Raw genomic sequence first — 20,151 nt, forward strand, 5'->3', positions numbered from 1 at the left:
GGAAGCACAAGGGGTCAGGTGATTTCCCTTTCCTAGCCAAGGAAAGCCATACTTTCACCAAAGACAGTGCCTGAAAAAATAGGAAACTTCCACCCAAATACTGTGCTTTTCCAATGGTCCTAGCAAATGGCACACAAAGAGATTATATCCCATGACTTTCTTGGTGGGTCCCATGCCCCCGGACCCTTGTTCACTGCTAGTGCAGCAGTCTGAGATCAACCTGCAGGGCAGCAGCCTGGCAGGGGGAGGGGCGTCTGCCACTGCTGAGGCTTGAGTAGGTAAACAAAGCAGTCAGGAAGCTTGAACTGGGCGGAGTCCACCACAGCTCAGCAAGGCCTCTGTCTCTGTAGACTCCATCTCTGGGGGCAGGGCATATCTAAACCAAAGGCAGCAAAAACTTCTGCAAACTTAAACATCCCTGTCTGACAGCTCTAAAGAGAGCAGTGATTCTCCCAGCACAGTGTTTGAGCTTGGAGAACATACAGACTGCCTCCTCAAGTGGGTCACTAACCCCCGTGTAGCTTAGCTGGGAGACATCTCCCAGTAGGGGCTGACTGACAGCTCATACAGCCAGGTACCCCTCTGGGATGAAGTTTCCAGAGGAAGGATCAGGCAGCAACATTTGCTGTTCTGCAATATTTGCTGTTCTGCAGCCGCCGCTGGTGATACCCAGGCAAACAGGGTCTGGAGTGGACCTCCAGCAAACTCCAGTAGACATGCAGCTGAGGGAGCTGACTGTTAGAAGGAAAACTAACAAACAGAAAGAAATAGCATCAACGTTAACAAAAAGGACATCCACACCAAATCCCATATTTAGGTCACCAACATCAAAGACCAAAAGTAGATTAAGCCACAAAGATGGGGAGAAACCAGATCAGAAAAGCTGAAAATTCTAAAAACCAGAGTGCCTCTTCTCCTCCAAAGGATCGCAGCTCCTCACCAGCAATGGAACAAAGCTGGATAGAGAATGACTTTGACGAGCTGACAGAAGTAGGCTTCAGAATATTGGTAGTAACAAACTTCTCTGAGCTAAAGGAGGATGTTTGAACCTATCACAAGGAAGCTCAATACCTTGAAAAAAGATTAGACAAATGGCTATCTAGAATAAACAGTGTAGGAAAGAGCTTAAATGACCTGATGGAGCTGAAAACCATGGCACAAGAACTACATGACACATGCACAAGCTTCAATAGCTGATTCAATCAAGTGGAAGAATGGGTATCAGTGATTGAAGATCAAATTAATTAAATAAAATGAGAAGAGAAGTTTAGAGAAAAAAGAGTAAAAAGAAAAGAACAAAGCCTCCAAGAAATATGGGACTATGTGAAAAGACCAATTCTATGTTTGATTCATGTACCTGAAAGTGACGGGGAGAATGGAACAAGGTGGAAAACACTCTCCAGGATATTAACCAGGAGAACTTCCCCAACCTAGCAAGGCAGGCCAATATTCAAATTCAGGAAATACAGAGAACACCACAAAGATACTCCTCAAGAAGAGCAACCCCAAGACACAAAATTATCAGGTTCACCAAAATTGAAATGAAGGAAAAAATGCTAAGGGCAGCCAGAGAGAAAGGTCCGGTTACCCACAGACTGAAGCCCAACAGACTAACAGCAGATCTCTTGGCAGAAATGCTACAAGTCAGAAGACAGTGGGGGCCAATATTCAACATTCTTAAAGAAAATAATTGTCAACCCAGAATTCATATCCAGCCAAACTAAGATTCATAAGTGAAGGAGAAATAAAATCCTTTACAGACAAGCAAATTCTGAGAGATTTTGTCTCCACCAGGCGTGCCTTACAAGAGCTCCTGAAGGAAGCACTAAACATGGAAAGGAACCACCAGTTCCAGCCACCACAAAAACATGCTAAATTGTAAAGACCACTGATGCTAGGAAGAAAGCGCATTAACTAACAAGCAAAATAACCAGCTAACATCATAATGACAGGATCAAATTCACACATAATAATATTAACCTTAAATGTAAATGAGCTAAATGCCCCAATTAAAAGACACAGACTGGCAAATTGGATAAAGAGTCAAGACCCATCAGTGTGCTCTATTCAGGAGACTCATCTCATGTGCAGGGACACACATAGGCTCAAAACAAAGGGATGGAGGAAGATCTACTAAGCAAACGGAAAGAAAAAAAAAAAAGTGGTTGCAATCCTGGTCTCTGATAAAGCAGACTTTAAACCAACAAGATCGAAAGAGACAAAGAAGGCCATTACCTAATGGTAAAGGGATCAATTCAGTAAGAAGAGCTAACTATCCTAAATATATATGCACCCAATACAGGAGCACCCAGATTCATAAAGCCAGTCTTTAGAGAAGTACAAAGAGATTTAGACTCCCACACAATAAAAATGGGAGACTTTTTAGACAGATCAATGAGACAGAAGGTTAACAAGGATATCCAGGACTTAAACTCAGCTCTGCACCAAGCACACCTCACAGACATCTACAGAACTCTCCACCACAAATCAACAGAATATACATTCTTCTCAGCACCCCATCACACTTATTCTAAAATTGACCATATAGTTGGAAGTAAAGCACTCCTCAGCAAATGTAAAAGAACAGAAATCACAACAAACAGTCTCGCAGACCACACTGAAATCAAATTAGAACTCAGGATTAAGAAACTTACTCAAAACTGCACAACTACATGGAAACTGAACAACCTGCTCCTGAATGACTACTGGGTAAATAACGAATTGAAGGCAGAAATAAAGATGTTCTTTGAAACCAATGAGAACAAAGACACAATGTACCAAAATCTCTGGGACACATTTAAAGCACTGTGTAGAGGGAAATTTATAGCACTAAATGCCCACAAGAGGAAGCAGCAAATATCTAAAATCAACACCCTAACACCACAATTAATAGAACTAGAGAAGCAAGAGCAAACACATTCAGAAGCTAGCAGAAGGCAAGAAATAACTAAGATCAGAGCAGAACTGAAGGAGATAGAGACACAAAAAACCCTTCAAAAAATCAACGAATCCAGGAGCTGGTTTTTTGAAAAGATCAACAAAATGGATAGACCACTAGCAAGACTAATAAAGAAGAAAAGAGAGAAGAATCAAATAGATGCAATAAAAAATGATGAAGGGGATATCACCACCAATCCTGCAGAAATACAAACTACCATCAGAGAATACGATAAACACCTCTATGCAAATAAACTTGAAAATCTAGAAGAAATGGGTAAATTCCTGGACACATACACCCTCCTAAGATTAAACAAGGAAGATGAATCTCTGAATAGACCAATAACAGGCTCTGAAATTAAGGCAATAATTAATAGCTTACCAACTAAAAAAAGTCCAGGACCAGACAGATTCACAGCTGGTTTCTATGAGGAGGAGCTGTCACCATTCATTCTGAAACTATTCCAATCAACAGAAAAAAAAGGAATCCTCCCTAACTCATTTTATGAGGCCAACAGCATCCTGATACCAAAGCCTGGCAGAGACACAACAAAAAAAGAATTTTAGAGCAGTATCACTGATGAACATCAGTGCAAAACACCTCAATAAAATACTGGCAAACTGAATCCAGCAGCACATCAAAAGCTTATCCACCACAATCAAGTTGGTTTCATCCCTGGAATGCAGGGCTGGTTCAACATACACGAATCAATAAACATAATCCATCACATAAACAGAACCAAAGACAACAAAACCACATGATTATCTCAATAGATGCAGAAAAGGCCTTTGACAAAATTCAACAACCCTTCATGCTAAAAACGCTCAATAAACTAGGTATTGATGTAACATATCTCAAAATAAAAAGAGGTATTTGTGAAAAACCCACAGCCAATATCATACTGAATGGGAAAAAAGTGGAAGCATTCCCTCTGAAAACTTGCACAAGACAGGGATGCCCACTGTCACCACTCCTATTCAACATAGTGTTGGAAGTTCTGGCCAGGGCAATCAGGCAAGAGAAAGAAATAAAGGTATTCAATTAGGAAAAGAGGAAGTCAAACTGTCCCTATTTGCAGATGACAAAATTGTATATTTAGAAAACACCATTGTCTCAGCCCAAAATCTCCTTAAGCTGATAATCAGCTTCAGCAAAGTCTCAGGATACAAAATCAATGTGCAAAAATCACAAGCATTCCTATACACCAATAACAATCAGAGAGCCAAATCATGAGTGAACTCCCATTCACAATTGCTAGAGAGAATCAAATACCTAGGAATCCAACTTACAAGGGATGTGAAGGACCTCTTCAAGGAGACCTACAAACCACTGCTCAATGAAATAAAGGAGGACATAAACAAATGGAAGAACATTTCATGCTCATTGATAGGAAGAATCAATATCATGAAAATGGCCATACTGCACAAGGTAATTTATAGATTCAATGCCATCCTTATCAAGCTACCAATCATTTTCTTCACAGAATTGGAAAAAAACCACTTTAAAGTATATATGGAACCAAAAAGACCCCGCATTGCCAAGATAATCCTAAGCAAAAAGAACAAACATGGAGGCATTATGCTACCTGACTTTATACTATACTACAAGGCTAGAGTAACCAAAACACCATGGTACTGGTGACAAAACAGATATATAGACCATTGGAACAGAACAGAGGCCTCAGAAATAACTCCACACATCTACAACTATCTGATCTTTGACAAAATTGACAAAAACAAGACATGGGGATAAGATTCCTTATTTAATAAATAGTGTTGGGAAAACTGGCTAGCCATATGTAGAAAGTTGAAACTGGATCCCTTCCTTACACCTTACACAAAAATTAACTCAAGATGGATTAACGACTTAAATGTTAGACCTAAAACTATAAAAACCCTAGAAGAAAGCCTAGGCAGTACCATTCAGGACATAGGCATGTGCAAGGACTTCATGACTAAAACACCAAAAGCAATGGCAACAAAAGCAAAAATAGAGAAATGGGATCTAATTAACTAAAGAGCTTCTGCACAGCAAAAGAACTACCATCAGAGTGAAGAGGCAACTTTCAGAATGAAAAAAAAATTTTTGCAATCTACCCATCTGACAAAGAGGTAGTATCCAGAATCTACAAAGAACTTAAACATATTTAGAAGAAAAAAAACCTCATTAAAATTGGGCAAGTAATATGAACAGACACTTCTCAAAAGAAGACATTTATGCAGCCAACAGACATATGAAAAAATGCTCATCATTACCGGTCATTAGATAAATGCAAATCAAAACCACAATGAGATACCATCTCACAACAGTTAGAATGGCGATCATTAAAAAGTCAGGAAACAACAGATGCTGGAGAGGTTGTGGAGAAATAGGAATGATTTTAGACTGTTGATGGAAGTGTAAACTAGTTCAACCATTGTGGAAGACAGTGTGGTGATTCCTCAAGGACCTAGAACAAGAAATACCATTTGACCCAGTGATCCCATTACTGGGTGTATACCCAAAGGATTACAAATCATGCTACTATAAAGACACGTGCACATGTATGTTTATTGCAGCACTATCCACAATAGCAAAGACTTGGAACCAACTCAAATGTCCATCAATGATAGACTGGATTAAGAAAATGTGGCATATATACACCATGGAATACTATGCAGCCATAAAAAATGAGTTCATGTCCGCTGCAGGGACATAGATGCAGCTGGAAACCATCATTCTGAGCAAACTGTCACAAGAACAGAAAACCAAACACCACATGTTCTCACTCATAGGTGGGAATTGAACAATGAGAACAGTTAGACACAGGGCAGGGAACATCACACTCTGGGGTCTGTCATGGGGTGGGGTGCAGGGGGAGGGTTAGCATTAGGAGAAACACCTAATGTAAATGATGAGTTAATGGGTGCAGCAAACCAACATGGCACATGTATACCTATGTAACAAACCTGCACATTGTGCACATGTACCCTAGAACTTAAAGTATAATAATAAAAAATAAAAAAAGTACTACTAAAAATTATGGAACATAGGAGTTATCTGTACATTGAAGTTTGCATAAAACATGTTTCTTTATGGTTAAATTCAGATTTTATTTACTTTGTTTTGGAGGAATATTTCAACAGTGATGCTGTGTTCTTCTGTGTGCATTAGCACATCATAAAAATTTGTCCAGTGCAGTTAATGGTTAATGATTCACTTGCTTAAATAGCTCTCTGACAGATTTTTTCACTCTTCAGTTAATTATTTTTCTCTTCATTATTAAGTATCTTTATGCAGCTGATGTATATAAAATGCTATACTTAATCTGGCAGCTGCCCTTTTTTCTTATTTTTTCTACATATTTTTCCTTGGAAAATGAAGGCTTTTATCTTTGTTCACAGGTGAGAAAAACTTGGAAAACACAGGCTTTTCCACTTACTGGATGTGTTACAAAATATCCTTGTTGGGCCAAAAACATAGACAGTATTGCTGAGCTTGTTAGAAATTCAAAAAATCAGACTTTATGTCGGATCTTCTGGAAAAAAAAAAAGAAAAAAACCTGTATAACAAGGTCTTGAACTTATTGTACATATCAAAATTTCAGAGGTGTCTTGTAGCTCAATATGTCTTTTTCCATCTGAAAAATATTCACAACTCATTCAGTATGATGTAAATATAGCACTGAAAAGTGTGTATGTTGATGTTCATGCCCTTAATTTTATACTTTGTTAGCTACAATAACATCATATATGAACTGATGTGGATCTTATGCTGCTCTTTTTTCTCAGAGTTAAAGAATACATTAGAGAATATTTCTTTTTTGGAGATTATTTTCTTGGATAATTTAATTCTATAAGTAAGAACCAGTTCCTTTTACTTTCCAATTTCACCTTAAGTCAAAATAAAAACTCTGCCCATGGCCACTTGGTAAAAGTGTGTGTGTGTGTGTGTGTGTGTGTGTGTGTGTGTTTGTTTCAGGGGCCATTGCAATTTAGAGATGTGCTTATAGAATTATCTCTGGAGGAGTGGCATTGCCTGGATACTTTGCAGCAAAATTTACATAGCGATGTGATGTTAGAGGACGACATAAACCTGGTCTTTCTTGGTGAGGATAACTTTAATACATAATTCATAATATACTTTAAAGGTTTTCTTTCTCTTTTTTGTGGAATGTTTTTTAGTAATGTATTCATTGATCAAAGAGTTTCAGAACCCATTTTCCAGAAAATCTTCAGAAATTTTTCATTTAGAAAAGAATTTGTTCAAGATGTTTTGTGTTAATCAAAACTTTACACATTCCTGAGTTGAGCTATATTTTTCACTCTAAATTAGTGATAATTCCAGAAATTTGGTGGCATAAAATATTGTTGTCCCCACCTGAAAATCTAATTATCAGCAACAGGTTTTGGTTTTCTAGTACCAGGTAGTAAAATTAAAAAACCTACAAGTAGGCTGGGCGTGGTGGCTCACGCCTATAATTCCAGCACTTCATGAGGCTGAGACAGGAAGATCATGAGATCAGGAATTCGAGACCAGTCTGACCAACATGGAGAAATTCCATCTCTAATAAAAATACACAATTAGCCAGGCATGGTGGCACATGACTGAAATCCCAACTACTCTGGAGACTGAGGCAGGAGAATTGGTTGAACCTGGAAGGCAGAGGTTTCACTGAGCCAAGATCATGCCATTGCACCTCAGCCTGGGCAACAAGGGGGAAGCTCTGTCTCAAAAAAAAAAAAAAAAAGAAAAGAAAAGAAACTGATGAATTCAAAGTGTTTTCTGGGAGCCAAGATGGCCAAATAGGAACAGCTCCATTCTACAGCTCTCAGCATGAGTGACGCAGAACATGGGTGATTTCTGCATTTCCAACTGAGGTACCAGCTTCATCTCACTGGGGAGTGCCAGAGAGTGGGTGCAGGACACTGGGTGCACTGCACCGTGTGTGAGCCAAAGCAGGGTAAGGCATCCCCTCACTCAGGAAGTGCAAGGGGTCAGGGAATTTCCTTTCCTAGTCAAAGGGGTGACAGACAGCACCTGGAAAATCGGGTCACTCCCACCCTAATGCTGCGCTTTTCCAATGAGCTTAACAAACGGCACACCAGGAGATTATATCCCACACATGGCTCAGAGGGTCCTACACCCATGGAGCCTTGCTCATTGCTGGCACAGCAGTCTGAGATCAAACTGCAAGGCAGCAGAGAGGCTGGGGGAGGGGCGCCCACCATTGCTCAGGCTTGAGTAGGTAAACAAAAGGCTGCCAGGAAGCTTGAACTGGGTGGAGCCCACCTCAGCTCAAGGAGGCCTGCCTGCCTCTGTAGGCTCCACCTCTGGGGGCAGGGCACAGACAAAATACAGCAGTAACCTCTGCAGACTTAAATGTCCCTGTCTGACAGCTTTGAAGAGAGTAGTGTTTCTCCCAGCATGCCACTTGAGATCTGAGAATGGGCAGACTGCCTCCTCAAGTGGGTCCCTGACCCCTGAGTAGTGTAACTGGGAGGCATCTCCCAGTAGGGGTGGACTGACACCTCACACGGCTGGGTACTCCTCTGAGACAAAACTTCCAGAGGAACAATCAAGCAGAAGCATTTGCGGTTCACCAGTATCCACTGTTCTGCAACCACTGCTGCTGATACCCAGGCAAACAGGGTTTGGAGTGGACATCCAGTAAACTCCAGCAGACCTGCAGCTGAGGGTCCTGACTGTTAGAAGGAAAACTAACAAACAGAAAGGACATCCACACCAAAAACCCATCTGTACGTCACCATCATCAAAGACCAAAGGTAGATAAAATCACAAAGATGGGGAAAAAACAGAGCAGAAAAACTGGAAACTCTAAAAATCAGAGTGCCTCTCCTCCTCCAAAGGAACGCAGCTCCTCACCAGCAATGGAACAAAGCTGAGCGGAGAATGACTTTGACGAGCTGAGAGAGCAAGGCTTCAGAAGATCAAACTACTCCGAGCTAAAAGAGGAAGTTCGAACCAATGGCAAAGAAGTTAAAAAGTTTGAAAAAAAATCCGATGAATGGATAACTAGAATAACCAATGCAGAGAGGTCCTTAGAGGACCTGGTGGATCTGAAAACCATGGCACAAGAACTACGTGATGAATGCACAAGCCTCAGTAACTGATGCGATCAACTGGAAGAAAGGGTGTCAGTGATGGAAGATGAAATGAATGAAATGAAGCATGAAGAGAAGTTTAGAGAAAAAAGAATAAAAGGAAATGAACAAAGCCTCTAAGAAATATGGGACTGTGGAAAGACCAAATCTACGTCTAATTGGTGTACCTGAAAGTAACGGGGAGAATGGAACCAAGTTGGAAAACACTCTGCAGGATATTATACAGGAGAACTTCCCCAATCTAGCAAGGCAGGCCAACATTCAAATTCAGGAAATACAGAGAATGCCACAAAGATACTCCTTGAGAAGAGCAACTCCAAGACACATAATTGTCAGATTCACCAAAGTTGAAATGATGGAAAAAATGTTAAGGGCATCCCAAGAGAAAGGTGGGTTACCCACAAAAAGAGGCCCATCAGACTAACAGCTGATCTTTCGGCAGAAACTCTGCAAGCCAGAAGAGAGTGGGGGAAAATATTCAACGTTCTTAAAGAAAAGAATTTTCAACCCAGAATTTCATATCCAGCCAAACTAAGCTTCATAAGTGAAGGAGAAATAAAATACTTTACAGACAAGCAAAGGCTGAGAGATTTTGTCACCACCAGGCCTTCCCTAAAAGAGCTCCTGAAGGAAGCACTAAACATGGAAAGGAAAAACCAGTACCAGCCACTGCAAAAACATGCCAAATTATAAAGACCATCAAGACTAGGAAGAAACTGCATCAACTAACGAGCAAAATAACCAGCTAACATCATAATGACAGGATCAAATTCACACATAACAATACTAATCTTAAATGCAAATGGGCTAAATGTTCCAATTAAAAGGCACAGACTGACAAATTGGACAAAGAGTCAAGACCCATCAGTGTGCTGTATTTAGGAAACCCATCTCATGTGCAGAGACACACATGGGCTTAAAATAAAGGGATGGAGGAAGATCTGCCAAGCAAATGGAAAACAAAAAAAGGAAGCGGTTGCAATCCTAGTCTCTGATAAAACAGACTTTAAACCAACAAAGATCAAAAGAGACGAAGGACATTACATAATGGTAAAGGGATCAATTCAACAAGAACTAACTGTCCTAAATATATGTGCACCCAATATAGGAGCACCCAGATTCATAAAGCAAGTCCTTAGTGACTTGCAAAGAGACTTAGACTCCCACACAATAATAATGGGAGACTTTAACACCCCACTGTCAACATTAGACAGATCAATGAGACAGAAAGTTAACAAGGATATCCAGGAATTGAACGCAGCTCTGCACCAGGCAGACCTAATAGACATCTACAGAACTCTCCACCCCAAATCAACACAAAGTACATTCTTTTCAGCACCACACCACACCTATTCCAAAATTGACCACATAGTTGGAAGTAAAGCACTCCTCAGCAAATGTGAAAGAACGGAAATTATAACAAACTGTCTCTCAGACCACAGTGCAATCAAACTAGAGCTCAGGATTAAGAAACTCACTCAAAACCGCTCAACTACATGGAAACTGAACAACCTACTCCTGAATGACTACTGGCTACATAACAAAATGAAGGCAGAAATAAAGATGTTCTTTGAAACCAATGAGAACAAAGACACAACATACCAGAATCTCTGGGACATATTCAAAGCAGTGTGTAGCAGGAAATTTATAGCACTAAATGCCCACAAGAGAAAGCAGGAAAGATCTAAAATTGACACCCTAACATCACAATTAAAAGAACTAGAGAAGCAAGAGCAAACACATTCAAAAGCTAGCAGAAGGCAAGAAATAACTAAGATCAGAGCAGAACCGAAGGAGACAGAGACACAAAAAAACCCTTCAAAAAATCAATGAACCCCAGAGCTGGTTTTTTGAAAAGATCAACAAAATTGATTGACTGCTAGCAAGACTAATAAAGAAGAAAAGAGAGAAGTATCAAATAGACGCAATAAAAAATGACAAAGGGGATATCACCACTGATCCCACAGAAATACAAACTATCATCAGAGAATACTATAAACACCTCTATGCAAATAAACTAGAAAATCTAGAAGAAATGGATAAATTCCTGGACACATACTCTCTCCCAAGACTAAATCAGGAAGAAGTTGAATCTCTGAATAGACCAATAACAGGCTCTGAAATTAAGGCAATCATTAATAGCGTACCAACCAAAAAAAGTCCAGAACCAGATGGATTCACAGCTGAATTCTACCAGAGGTACAAAGAGGAGCTGGTACCATTCCTTCTGAAACTATTCCAATCAATAGAAAAAGAGGGAATCCTCCCTAACTCATTTTATGAGGCCAGCATCATCCTGTTACCAAAGCCTGGCAGAGACACAACAAAAAAACAGAATTTTAGACCAATATTCTTGATGAACATTGATGCAAAAATCCTCAATAAAATACTGGCAAACTGAATCCAGCAGCACATCAAAAAGCTTATCCTCCATGATCAAGTGGGCTTCATCCCTGGGATGCAAGGCTGGTTCAACACATGAAAATCAATAAACGTAATCTAGCATATAAACAGAACCAAAGACAAAAAACACATGATTATCTCAATAGATACAGAAAAGGCCTTTGACAAAATTCAACAATGCCTCATGCTAAAAACTCTCCATAAATTAGGTATTGATGGGACGTATCTCAAAATAATAAGAGGTATTTATGACAAACCCAAAGCCAACATCATACTGAATGGACAAAAACTGGAAGCATTCCCTTTGAAAACTTGCACAAGACAGGGATGCCCTCTGTCACCACTCCTATTCAACATAGTGTTAGAAGTTCTGGCCAGGGCACTCAGGCAGGAGAAGAAAATAAAGGGCATTCAATTAGGAAAAGAGGAAGTCAAATTGTCCCTGTTTGCAGATGACATGACTGTATATTTAGAAAACCCCATAGTCTCAGCCCAAAATCTCCTTAAACTGATAAGCAACTTCAGCAAAGTCTCAGAATACAAAATCAATGTGCAAAAATCACAAGCATTATTATACACCAATAGCAGTCAAACAGAGAGCCAAATCATGAGGGAACTCCCATTCACAATTGCTTCAAAGAGAATAGAATACCTAGGAATCCACCTTACAAGGCATGTGAAGGACCTCTTCAAGGAGCACTACAAACCACTGCTCAATGAAATAAAAGAGGGTACAAACAAATGGAAGAATATTCCATGCTCATGGGTAGGAAGAATCAATATCGTGAAAATGGCCATACTGCCCAAGGTAATTTATAGATTCAATGCCATCCCCATCAAGCTACCAATGACTTTCTTCACAGAATTGGAAAAGACTACTTTAAAGTTCATATGGAACCAAAAAAGAGCCCGCATTGCCAAGTAAATCCTAAGCCAAAAGAACAAAGCTGGAGACATTACGCTACCTGACTTCCAACTATACTACAAGGCTACAGTAACCAAAACAGCATGGTACTGGTATCAAAACAGAGATATAGACCAATGGAACAGAACAGAGCCCTCAGAAATAATGCTGCGTATCTACAACTATCTGATCTTTGACAAACCTGACAAAAACAAGCAATAGGGAAAGGATTTCCTATTTAATAAATGGTGCTGGGAAAACTGGCTAGCCATATGTAGAAAGCTGAAACTGTATCCCTTCCTTACACCTTATACAAAAATTAATTCAAGATGGATTAAAGACTTACATGTTAGACCTAAAACCATAAAAACCCTAGAAGAAAACCTAGGCAATACCATTCGTGACATAGGCATGGGCAAGGATTTCATGTCTAAAACACCAAAAGCAATGGCAACAAAAGCCAAAATTGACAAATGGGATCTAATTAAACTAAAGAGCTTCTGCACAACAAAAGAAACCACCATCAGAGTGAACAGGCAACCTAAAGAATGGGAGAAAATTTTTGCAACCTACTCATCTGACAAAGGGCAAATATCCAGAATCTACAATCTACAATGAACTCAAACAAATTCACGAGAAAAAAACAAACCCCGTCAACAAGTGGGCAAAGGATATGAACAGACACTTCTCAGAAGACATTTATGCAGCCAAAAAATACATGAAAAAATGCTCATCATCACTGGCCATCAGAGAAATGTAAATCAAAATCACAGTGAGATACTATCTCACGCCAGTTAGAATGGCATTCATTAAAAAGTCAGGAAACAACAGGTGCTGGAGAGGATGTGGAGAAATAGGAACACTTTTACACTGTTGGTTGGACAGTAAACTAGTTCAACCATTGTGGAAGTCAGTGTGGCAATTCCTCAGGGATCTAGAACTAGAAATACCATTTGACCCAGCAATCCCATTACTGGGTATATACCCAAAGGATTATAAATCATGCTGCTATAAAGACACAGGCACACGTTTGTTTATTGTGGCACTATTCACAATAGCAAGGACTTGGAACCAACCGAAATGTCCAACAATGATGGACTGGATTAAGAAAATGTGGCACATATACACCATAGAATACTATGCAGCCATAAAAAATTATGAGTTCATGTGCTTTGTAGGGACACGGATGAAGCTGGAAACCATCATTCTCAGCAAACTATCACAAGGACCGAAAACCAAACACCGCATGTTCTCACTCATAGGTGGGAATTGAACAATGAGGACACATGGACATAGGAAGGGGAACATCACACACTGGGGACTGTTGTGGGGTGGGGGAAGGGAGGAGGGATAGCATTAGGAGATATACCTAATGCTAAATGACAAGTTAATGGGTGCGGCACACTAACATGGCACATGTATACATATGTAACAAACCTGCAAGTTGTGTACATGTACCCTAAAACTTATAGTATAATAATAATAACAATAAAAGTGTTTTCTAAATATTTAGGAATTTCTGTTTTAACACTATTTTTGTATTAATTTACTAGAATATTTTATCACACCCTCTCAGCTGAGCACATTACTAGCTTGTAATTGGAGAATATGAGCAAGATTCATATTATTTATTTATTTATTGTTTATTTTGTTGAGACAGAGTGTCACTTTGTCACCCAGGCTAGAGTGCGGTGGTGCGATCTGGGCTCACTGCAAGCTCCGCCTTCCAGATTCATGCCATTCTCCTGCCTCAGCATCCCGAGTAGCTGGGACTACAGGTGCCTGCCACCACGTGTGGCTGATTTTTTGTATTTTTTCGTAGGTACAGGGTTTCACCGTGTTAGCCAGGATGGTCTCAATCTCCTGACCTTGTGATCCACCCAACTTGGCCTCCCAAAGTGCTGGGATTACAGGCATGAGCCACCACACCCGGTCTCATGTTATTTATTTTTAATAAAACAGGTATTGTTGTCTCCAAGCCAGACCTGATCATCTGTCTGGAGCAAGGAAAAATCCTTTGAGTATGAGGAGACATGAGATGATTGCCAAACACCCAGGTGGGTGCAAGTGAAAGTGAATACAACAGACGACACAGATATGAGATCCCAAGGTGAAAGAGAAAGCCAGTGCTTAAAATGTGATTTGGGAAGCTGTGTTCCAAAGGAAATAGTTCCTGGGCAGTTGTTTTATAATTTTTCTCTCACAAAGGGACATCTGCTGTCTTATGCTTTCAAATTCTCTAAGGATTCTACTTTTCTTTCATTGAGCTTCCTTCAAGTTCACAGTGAAAGCCAAAGTCTTCTTCATGGCATATAAGACACTGCACAATCTGGCTGCTTTTACATTGTTTTGGTGACACAAAATTATCTGCATGATTTTGAGAAACTAAAACTATTCTCAAAGTTCTCTTTTTGCATTTTGAAATGTGTGAGAGTAGTAGTTTCTGTTGAATTTTTTTCATTATTCTGCACATTCCAGTCTGTTTTTATTACTATATAGTGTTGAAATATAGTTGGAAAGTATAAGTATGATATCCTTGTGCTCTGTTCTTTTCATCAAGATTGCTTTGGCTAATCGAAGTTTATTTTAGTTTCATGTAAATTTTAGAATTGTGTTTTGCATTACTGAAAAAGACACCACTGCAATTTTAATAGGAAGTTTATTGGATCTATAGATCACTTTAGATAATATGGCACTCTTTGGAACTTCTCTAATTTCTTTCACTGATTTTTTTTGGTAAAGGTTTTTTACTTCGTTGGTTAATTTTTTTCTCAGAAATTATTTAATGCTATAATAAAGATTTTTTGTCGTCTATTTTTATCAGATAGCTTGATTTAAGTGTATAAAACTGTACATATACTTGTATGTTAATTTTATATTTTGTAATTTACTGAGTGTATTTATTAGTTTAGATAGGATTTAATGTACTGTTTATTGGTTTTTAAATATAATGTATGATCTACAAGCAAAAACTTCTTAGTTTTCTTAAATTTTAATGGATTTTTTTATTTCTTTGAGTAAATCTTCTGCCACATACTTCCAGTGTTACACTAAAATAGAAGCATTCACAATGGGCACAATATAGTTTTGCATTGGTGTCTGAATTTGATGGAACAAAGACCTATTCAAGTTTTCATAATCTGATTTCAGAAGGTAAATATCTTCTTCTGTTGGACCCTTAGGGTGATGAGATGCCCTCTGAATTTGTAGTGAAGAAGGGTTGTAGCTTGGTCACCAGGCTGCTGGGTCTGCATTAGAGTCCACCTTTAGTTGGCTTGTTACAGGGGCTTGGATAGTTATAATTCCCATTTTATTTTTGGACAGACTGAATATCCTTCAGAGCTTTGCTCCATAAGGCAGACACTAGGGCATGTTTTTGCAATTGGGTCTGCATATGGTGGGCCTTGTATCAGGATGTCGAGGGTGTGGCTTTCAGTGAGTACCAGAGAGCATTTCCTCAGGTAACCGTGTGGGTTACTATATAGGCAGAACTGACCATAAACTGTGGCTCAGGTAACTGAAACTGAGTCACGGAACTGCCTCAGTGACCCCAGTAAAGGCCAAGGTCTGCAGGCCTGGATGCATGACTGTAAATGGGCACCTTCCTCCAGGTCTCTGGAATAGCAGGACCTCTGCCAGACTGTGGCTGGGAGGAGTTTGGGATGGTTACAGAGTAAGTTTAGAATTCTCAATGGAACCAAGTTGGGTGAACCCTATCCTGGTCTGTAGCTAAAACAGGGGTCCTGTAGTATCCCACGTGAATGAGGGCCTTCTTTCTGAATAGAACACTTCTTAAACATAAGCTTTAACAGCATTTCACAACTGCATCCCTGGATCTCAAATCTCTCTTAGAGGCACTTATTTTGGAGATGGTGTCTTGCTACATAACCCAGGCTGGTCTCAAAATCCTGGCCTGAACTAGTTCTCCAACCTTAATGTACCATGTAGCTGTCATTACAGGTGTAAGCCATAATCCTGGTTCTCTCATAAAGGCATTTTTGTCAGGGGTGGCTGACTTTTTATGCCATAAGGGAATATGAAAATAGAGCACTTTTAATCTTTTCATCTTACTGATGTCACTGTCCTTTTACATTTTTACTTTTTATTTTCTATTTCAAATTTGTCTATAATTTTGGATTCAGTCATTTAGCACATATGCTAGAATTTGCGTGCTATACCTGAAGTAAATGAGGTATTAGTAGGCACCCCATATTTACTAAAATAGTTACTTATAAATTTATGTTTGCTCCAGGCAAAAAAGGAATTATAGGATTTTCGTCTACTATTTTCAGCCTATATCTAAATAATAACATAGTTCGTTTCCTAATATTTGTTTTACATATCAGAGGATCTAACCCTATTCTGCAAAATATATATTTTTTTCTATATTTAACAATGGAAGGTTATTATTTGCTTTTAAAGTTGGAATACAGCAGTTTCATTTTGTGTAAGAATAGCATATATTTAAAACAAGAAGCAACTCTAGTTTTTTTTTTAATGCTAATTTATTAAAAGTTTGTCATTGGAGTCTTCTATTTATAATTATACTGCATATTTTCTGAAATTTTAGTGCCACACAGTGCATGCCAATGATTCAAAATATCGGTATATGATGATTACATCGTAGCAGTTGAATATCACAGTTACCTACATAATTTTTTTTTTTTTTATTTGAGAAAGAGTTACCTCTCTTACCCAGGCTGGAATGCAATAGTGTGATCTTGGCTCACTGCAACCTTCACCTCCTGGGTTCAAGCAATTCTCATGCCTCAGCATCCCAAGTAGCTGGGATTACAGGGATGTGCCACTATGCCTGGCTAATGTTTGTATTTTTAGTAGATTTTGGGTTTCACCACATTGGCCAGGCTGCTTTTAAACTCCTCACCTCAGGGGATCTGCCCCCTTCTGCCTCCCAAAGTGCTGAGATTACAGGCATGAGCCACTGCACCTGCCTGACAATTTTTTTTAATGATACATCAATGTGGCATACCAGATTTTGTAAATAAATATTTCTCTTATTATTGTTTTGAGGTTCTATGTATCAGGGGAACCCGCCCCCAATATTTCATTGTATGTTCTTTCTATTTTCCATAAGTGTCAGCTGGTTGAGAAATAAAGAGAAAGAGTACAAAGAGAGGAATTTTACAGCTGCGCCACCAGGGGTGATATCACATATCGGTAGGACCATGATGCCCACCTGAACCTTAAAACCAGCAAGTTTTTATTAAGGATTTTAAAAGGGGAGGGAGTGTATGAACGGGGAGTACGTCACATGCTTCAAGGGGCAAAAAGCAGAACAAAGATCACATGCTTCTAAAACAGGACCAGAGCAAAATCAGAACTCCTGATAAGGGTCTATGTTCAGCAGTGCACGTATTGTCTTGATAAACATCTTAACAGAAAAAAAGGGTTCGAGAGCAGAGAACTGGTCTGACCAAAAATTTACCAGGGTGTAATTTCCCAATCCTAGTAATCCGGAGGGTACTGTGGGAGACCAGGGCATATCTCAGTCATTATGTCAACCACATAGGACAGACATTCCCACAGTGGCTGTTCATAGACCTCCCCCCAGGAATGAATTCCTTTCCCAGTGTATTAATATCAGTATTCCTTGCTAGGAAAAGAATTTAGTGATATCTTCCCTACTTGCATACCCATTTATAGGCTCTCTGCAAGAAGAAAAATATGGCTCTTTTTGCCCAACCCCACAGGCAGTCAGACCTTATGGTTGTCTTCCCTTGTTTCCTAAAAATTGCTGTTATTCTGTTCTTTTTCAAGGTGCACTGATTGCATATTGTTCAAACATACATGTTTTACAATCAATTTGTACAGTTAACACAATTATACTGGTCCTGAGGTGATGTACATCCTCAGCTTATGAAGATAACAGGATTAAGAGATTAAAATAAAGACAGGTGTAAGAAATTATGAACGTATAATTTGGGAAGTGATAAATGTCCATATTAAAATGAAATCTTCACAATTTATGTTCCTCTGCTGTGACTCCAACTGGTCCCTCTGTGCGGCATCCCTGACTTCCCACACTATCTCTCCCTTTCTTTTTATATAAATGTACCAACATTGCATGCAATGTTCAAGAGTCACTAGCTGATCTCCAAGCCAAAGAACAGGTTGTCTTAAATCATTAATTTGATTAGATAATTTTTGATCAATGCCTTGTTGAGAATTCCACATTTGGGTGGAATTTGCTTGCCAAAGATTAACAAAATGAGCCGTTTGAATAGATTGGTGTAATGCCACTCCGGCAGTGGTGGCCAGTGCAGTGACTATAAATAGGCCCATGATCACAGTGATTAAAGTGAAAACAAATCTCTTAGATTTCTTCAGAATTCTTTGTAACACTCCATTCATTAAATATACTGAGAGGGAAGATTCCCAAGGTCTGGGTAAAGTTACCGAATCCAGATTCCTGCTCGAGCTCGAAGCAACATTACACTCCTCCTGGAGTCAAAATGGGAGTTAACACAAGTGTATAAATGACAATTAATGCATTGGACAGTTTGATTGTGTGTCCAAATTTTGATATTTCCCACTAACAGCATGTAAGGAGGCTTAACTCAACTTTGTATAGGAATAGTCAGGCTGGAGGTAGACAAAGCAGAACATTGATACTGAGGGAGAGGAGAGGTGGTGGCAATGCCCAATGTTGTCTGCCATAAAGAAGCAATCTGAGGTGCCCAGGGAAGCTGAGGAAGTAGAGAGGCATACCTGGGTCAAGAAGAATTATCATAATGCCAATTGGAGTCCCATAAAGGAGGATCAGCATCAAAAAGAGGAAAAGGGTTCAAAGGGGATTTATCATGGGGTTCAGAGTCATGGATGCAAGGGGCAGTAGTGGGGATAACAGACAGAAAAGTTTCCCCTTCCCATACTCACAGTCCAGACATGGCAATAGCCAATTTCCAAAGTTCTGAGTGTTCCAGGCTCAGAATGGGGAATATCATATGAGGCCTCGGAGGGGTAATGCCCTTATCTTTCCATTTTAAGGGAAAGAATGAGCTGAACTTCCTATGTAAAGTAGAACGATGATCATCGTCCTCCCAATAAGAAATAAAATAAGTAGCCTCCAGGCATTCCCTTCCACCAGAGGAGCAATTGTTTTTTAAATAGCCCTTTGGTGCCCAGCCTATTACTAAACCATATGCGTCATTTTTTAATACTACTGCATGTGAGTTAACACAATCTTCCCAAATTAAAATTTTAGATGGACCCTCAAAATTTTTAGGACATGGTTTTCCTACAGGTTTATAGTGAAAGTTCGGGGTATCTCCTATTACTCCCCCTTTCATTTGTCTTAAAGGAGAAAGAGAGAGGCCGGAGATCACCCTGTTCTCTTGTAGCTAATCTCTCCGGAAGAAAAGCAGCCCAGATTTGAGCTTGTAGATGGATGCAACCATCTACATGTGCATGTCCAAGGCACAGAGGAGGGTATTTGTAACCCATGGTAACATTAAATTCAGTGCTTTCTTCTCCTGGTTGAGCAGGGCAATGGTCATCTGTAGCTCCATGTATCCACACACTATCATTAGTATAGATTTCTGCAGGAGCATTCATCCAGGTGAGAGGTCAAATAAGTGGAAGAAAAGGCACATAAGCCCAATAAGAATAATTTTTTGTAGCAGGTAAATCATTTTGAGGGGAAACTGATGAGACAGAAAGTTTAAGGAGAATTATTGAATAAAACCTATTGTAAGCAAGATCCAGTGCTGAAGGAGGAAGAGAAGAACAGAGGGATGTTATTTTCAGGCTAATAGAAATGGTGAGATTTTTAGGTTTAGGAG

At 39.4% G+C, this 20,151-nt stretch overlaps 1 pseudogene; it reads left to right on the plus strand.

The window, feature by feature from the left end:
• The first annotated feature begins 716 nt into the window (after window positions 1–716).
• LOC115930172 (zinc finger protein 737-like) overlaps window positions 717–20,151 on the plus strand; it is a 206,499-nt pseudogene continuing 187,064 nt past the window's right edge.

The sequence above is a fragment of the Gorilla gorilla genome, chromosome 20 (assembly GCF_029281585.2).
Source record: "Gorilla gorilla gorilla isolate KB3781 chromosome 20, NHGRI_mGorGor1-v2.1_pri, whole genome shotgun sequence".
NCBI lineage: Eukaryota > Metazoa > Chordata > Mammalia > Primates > Hominidae > Gorilla > Gorilla gorilla.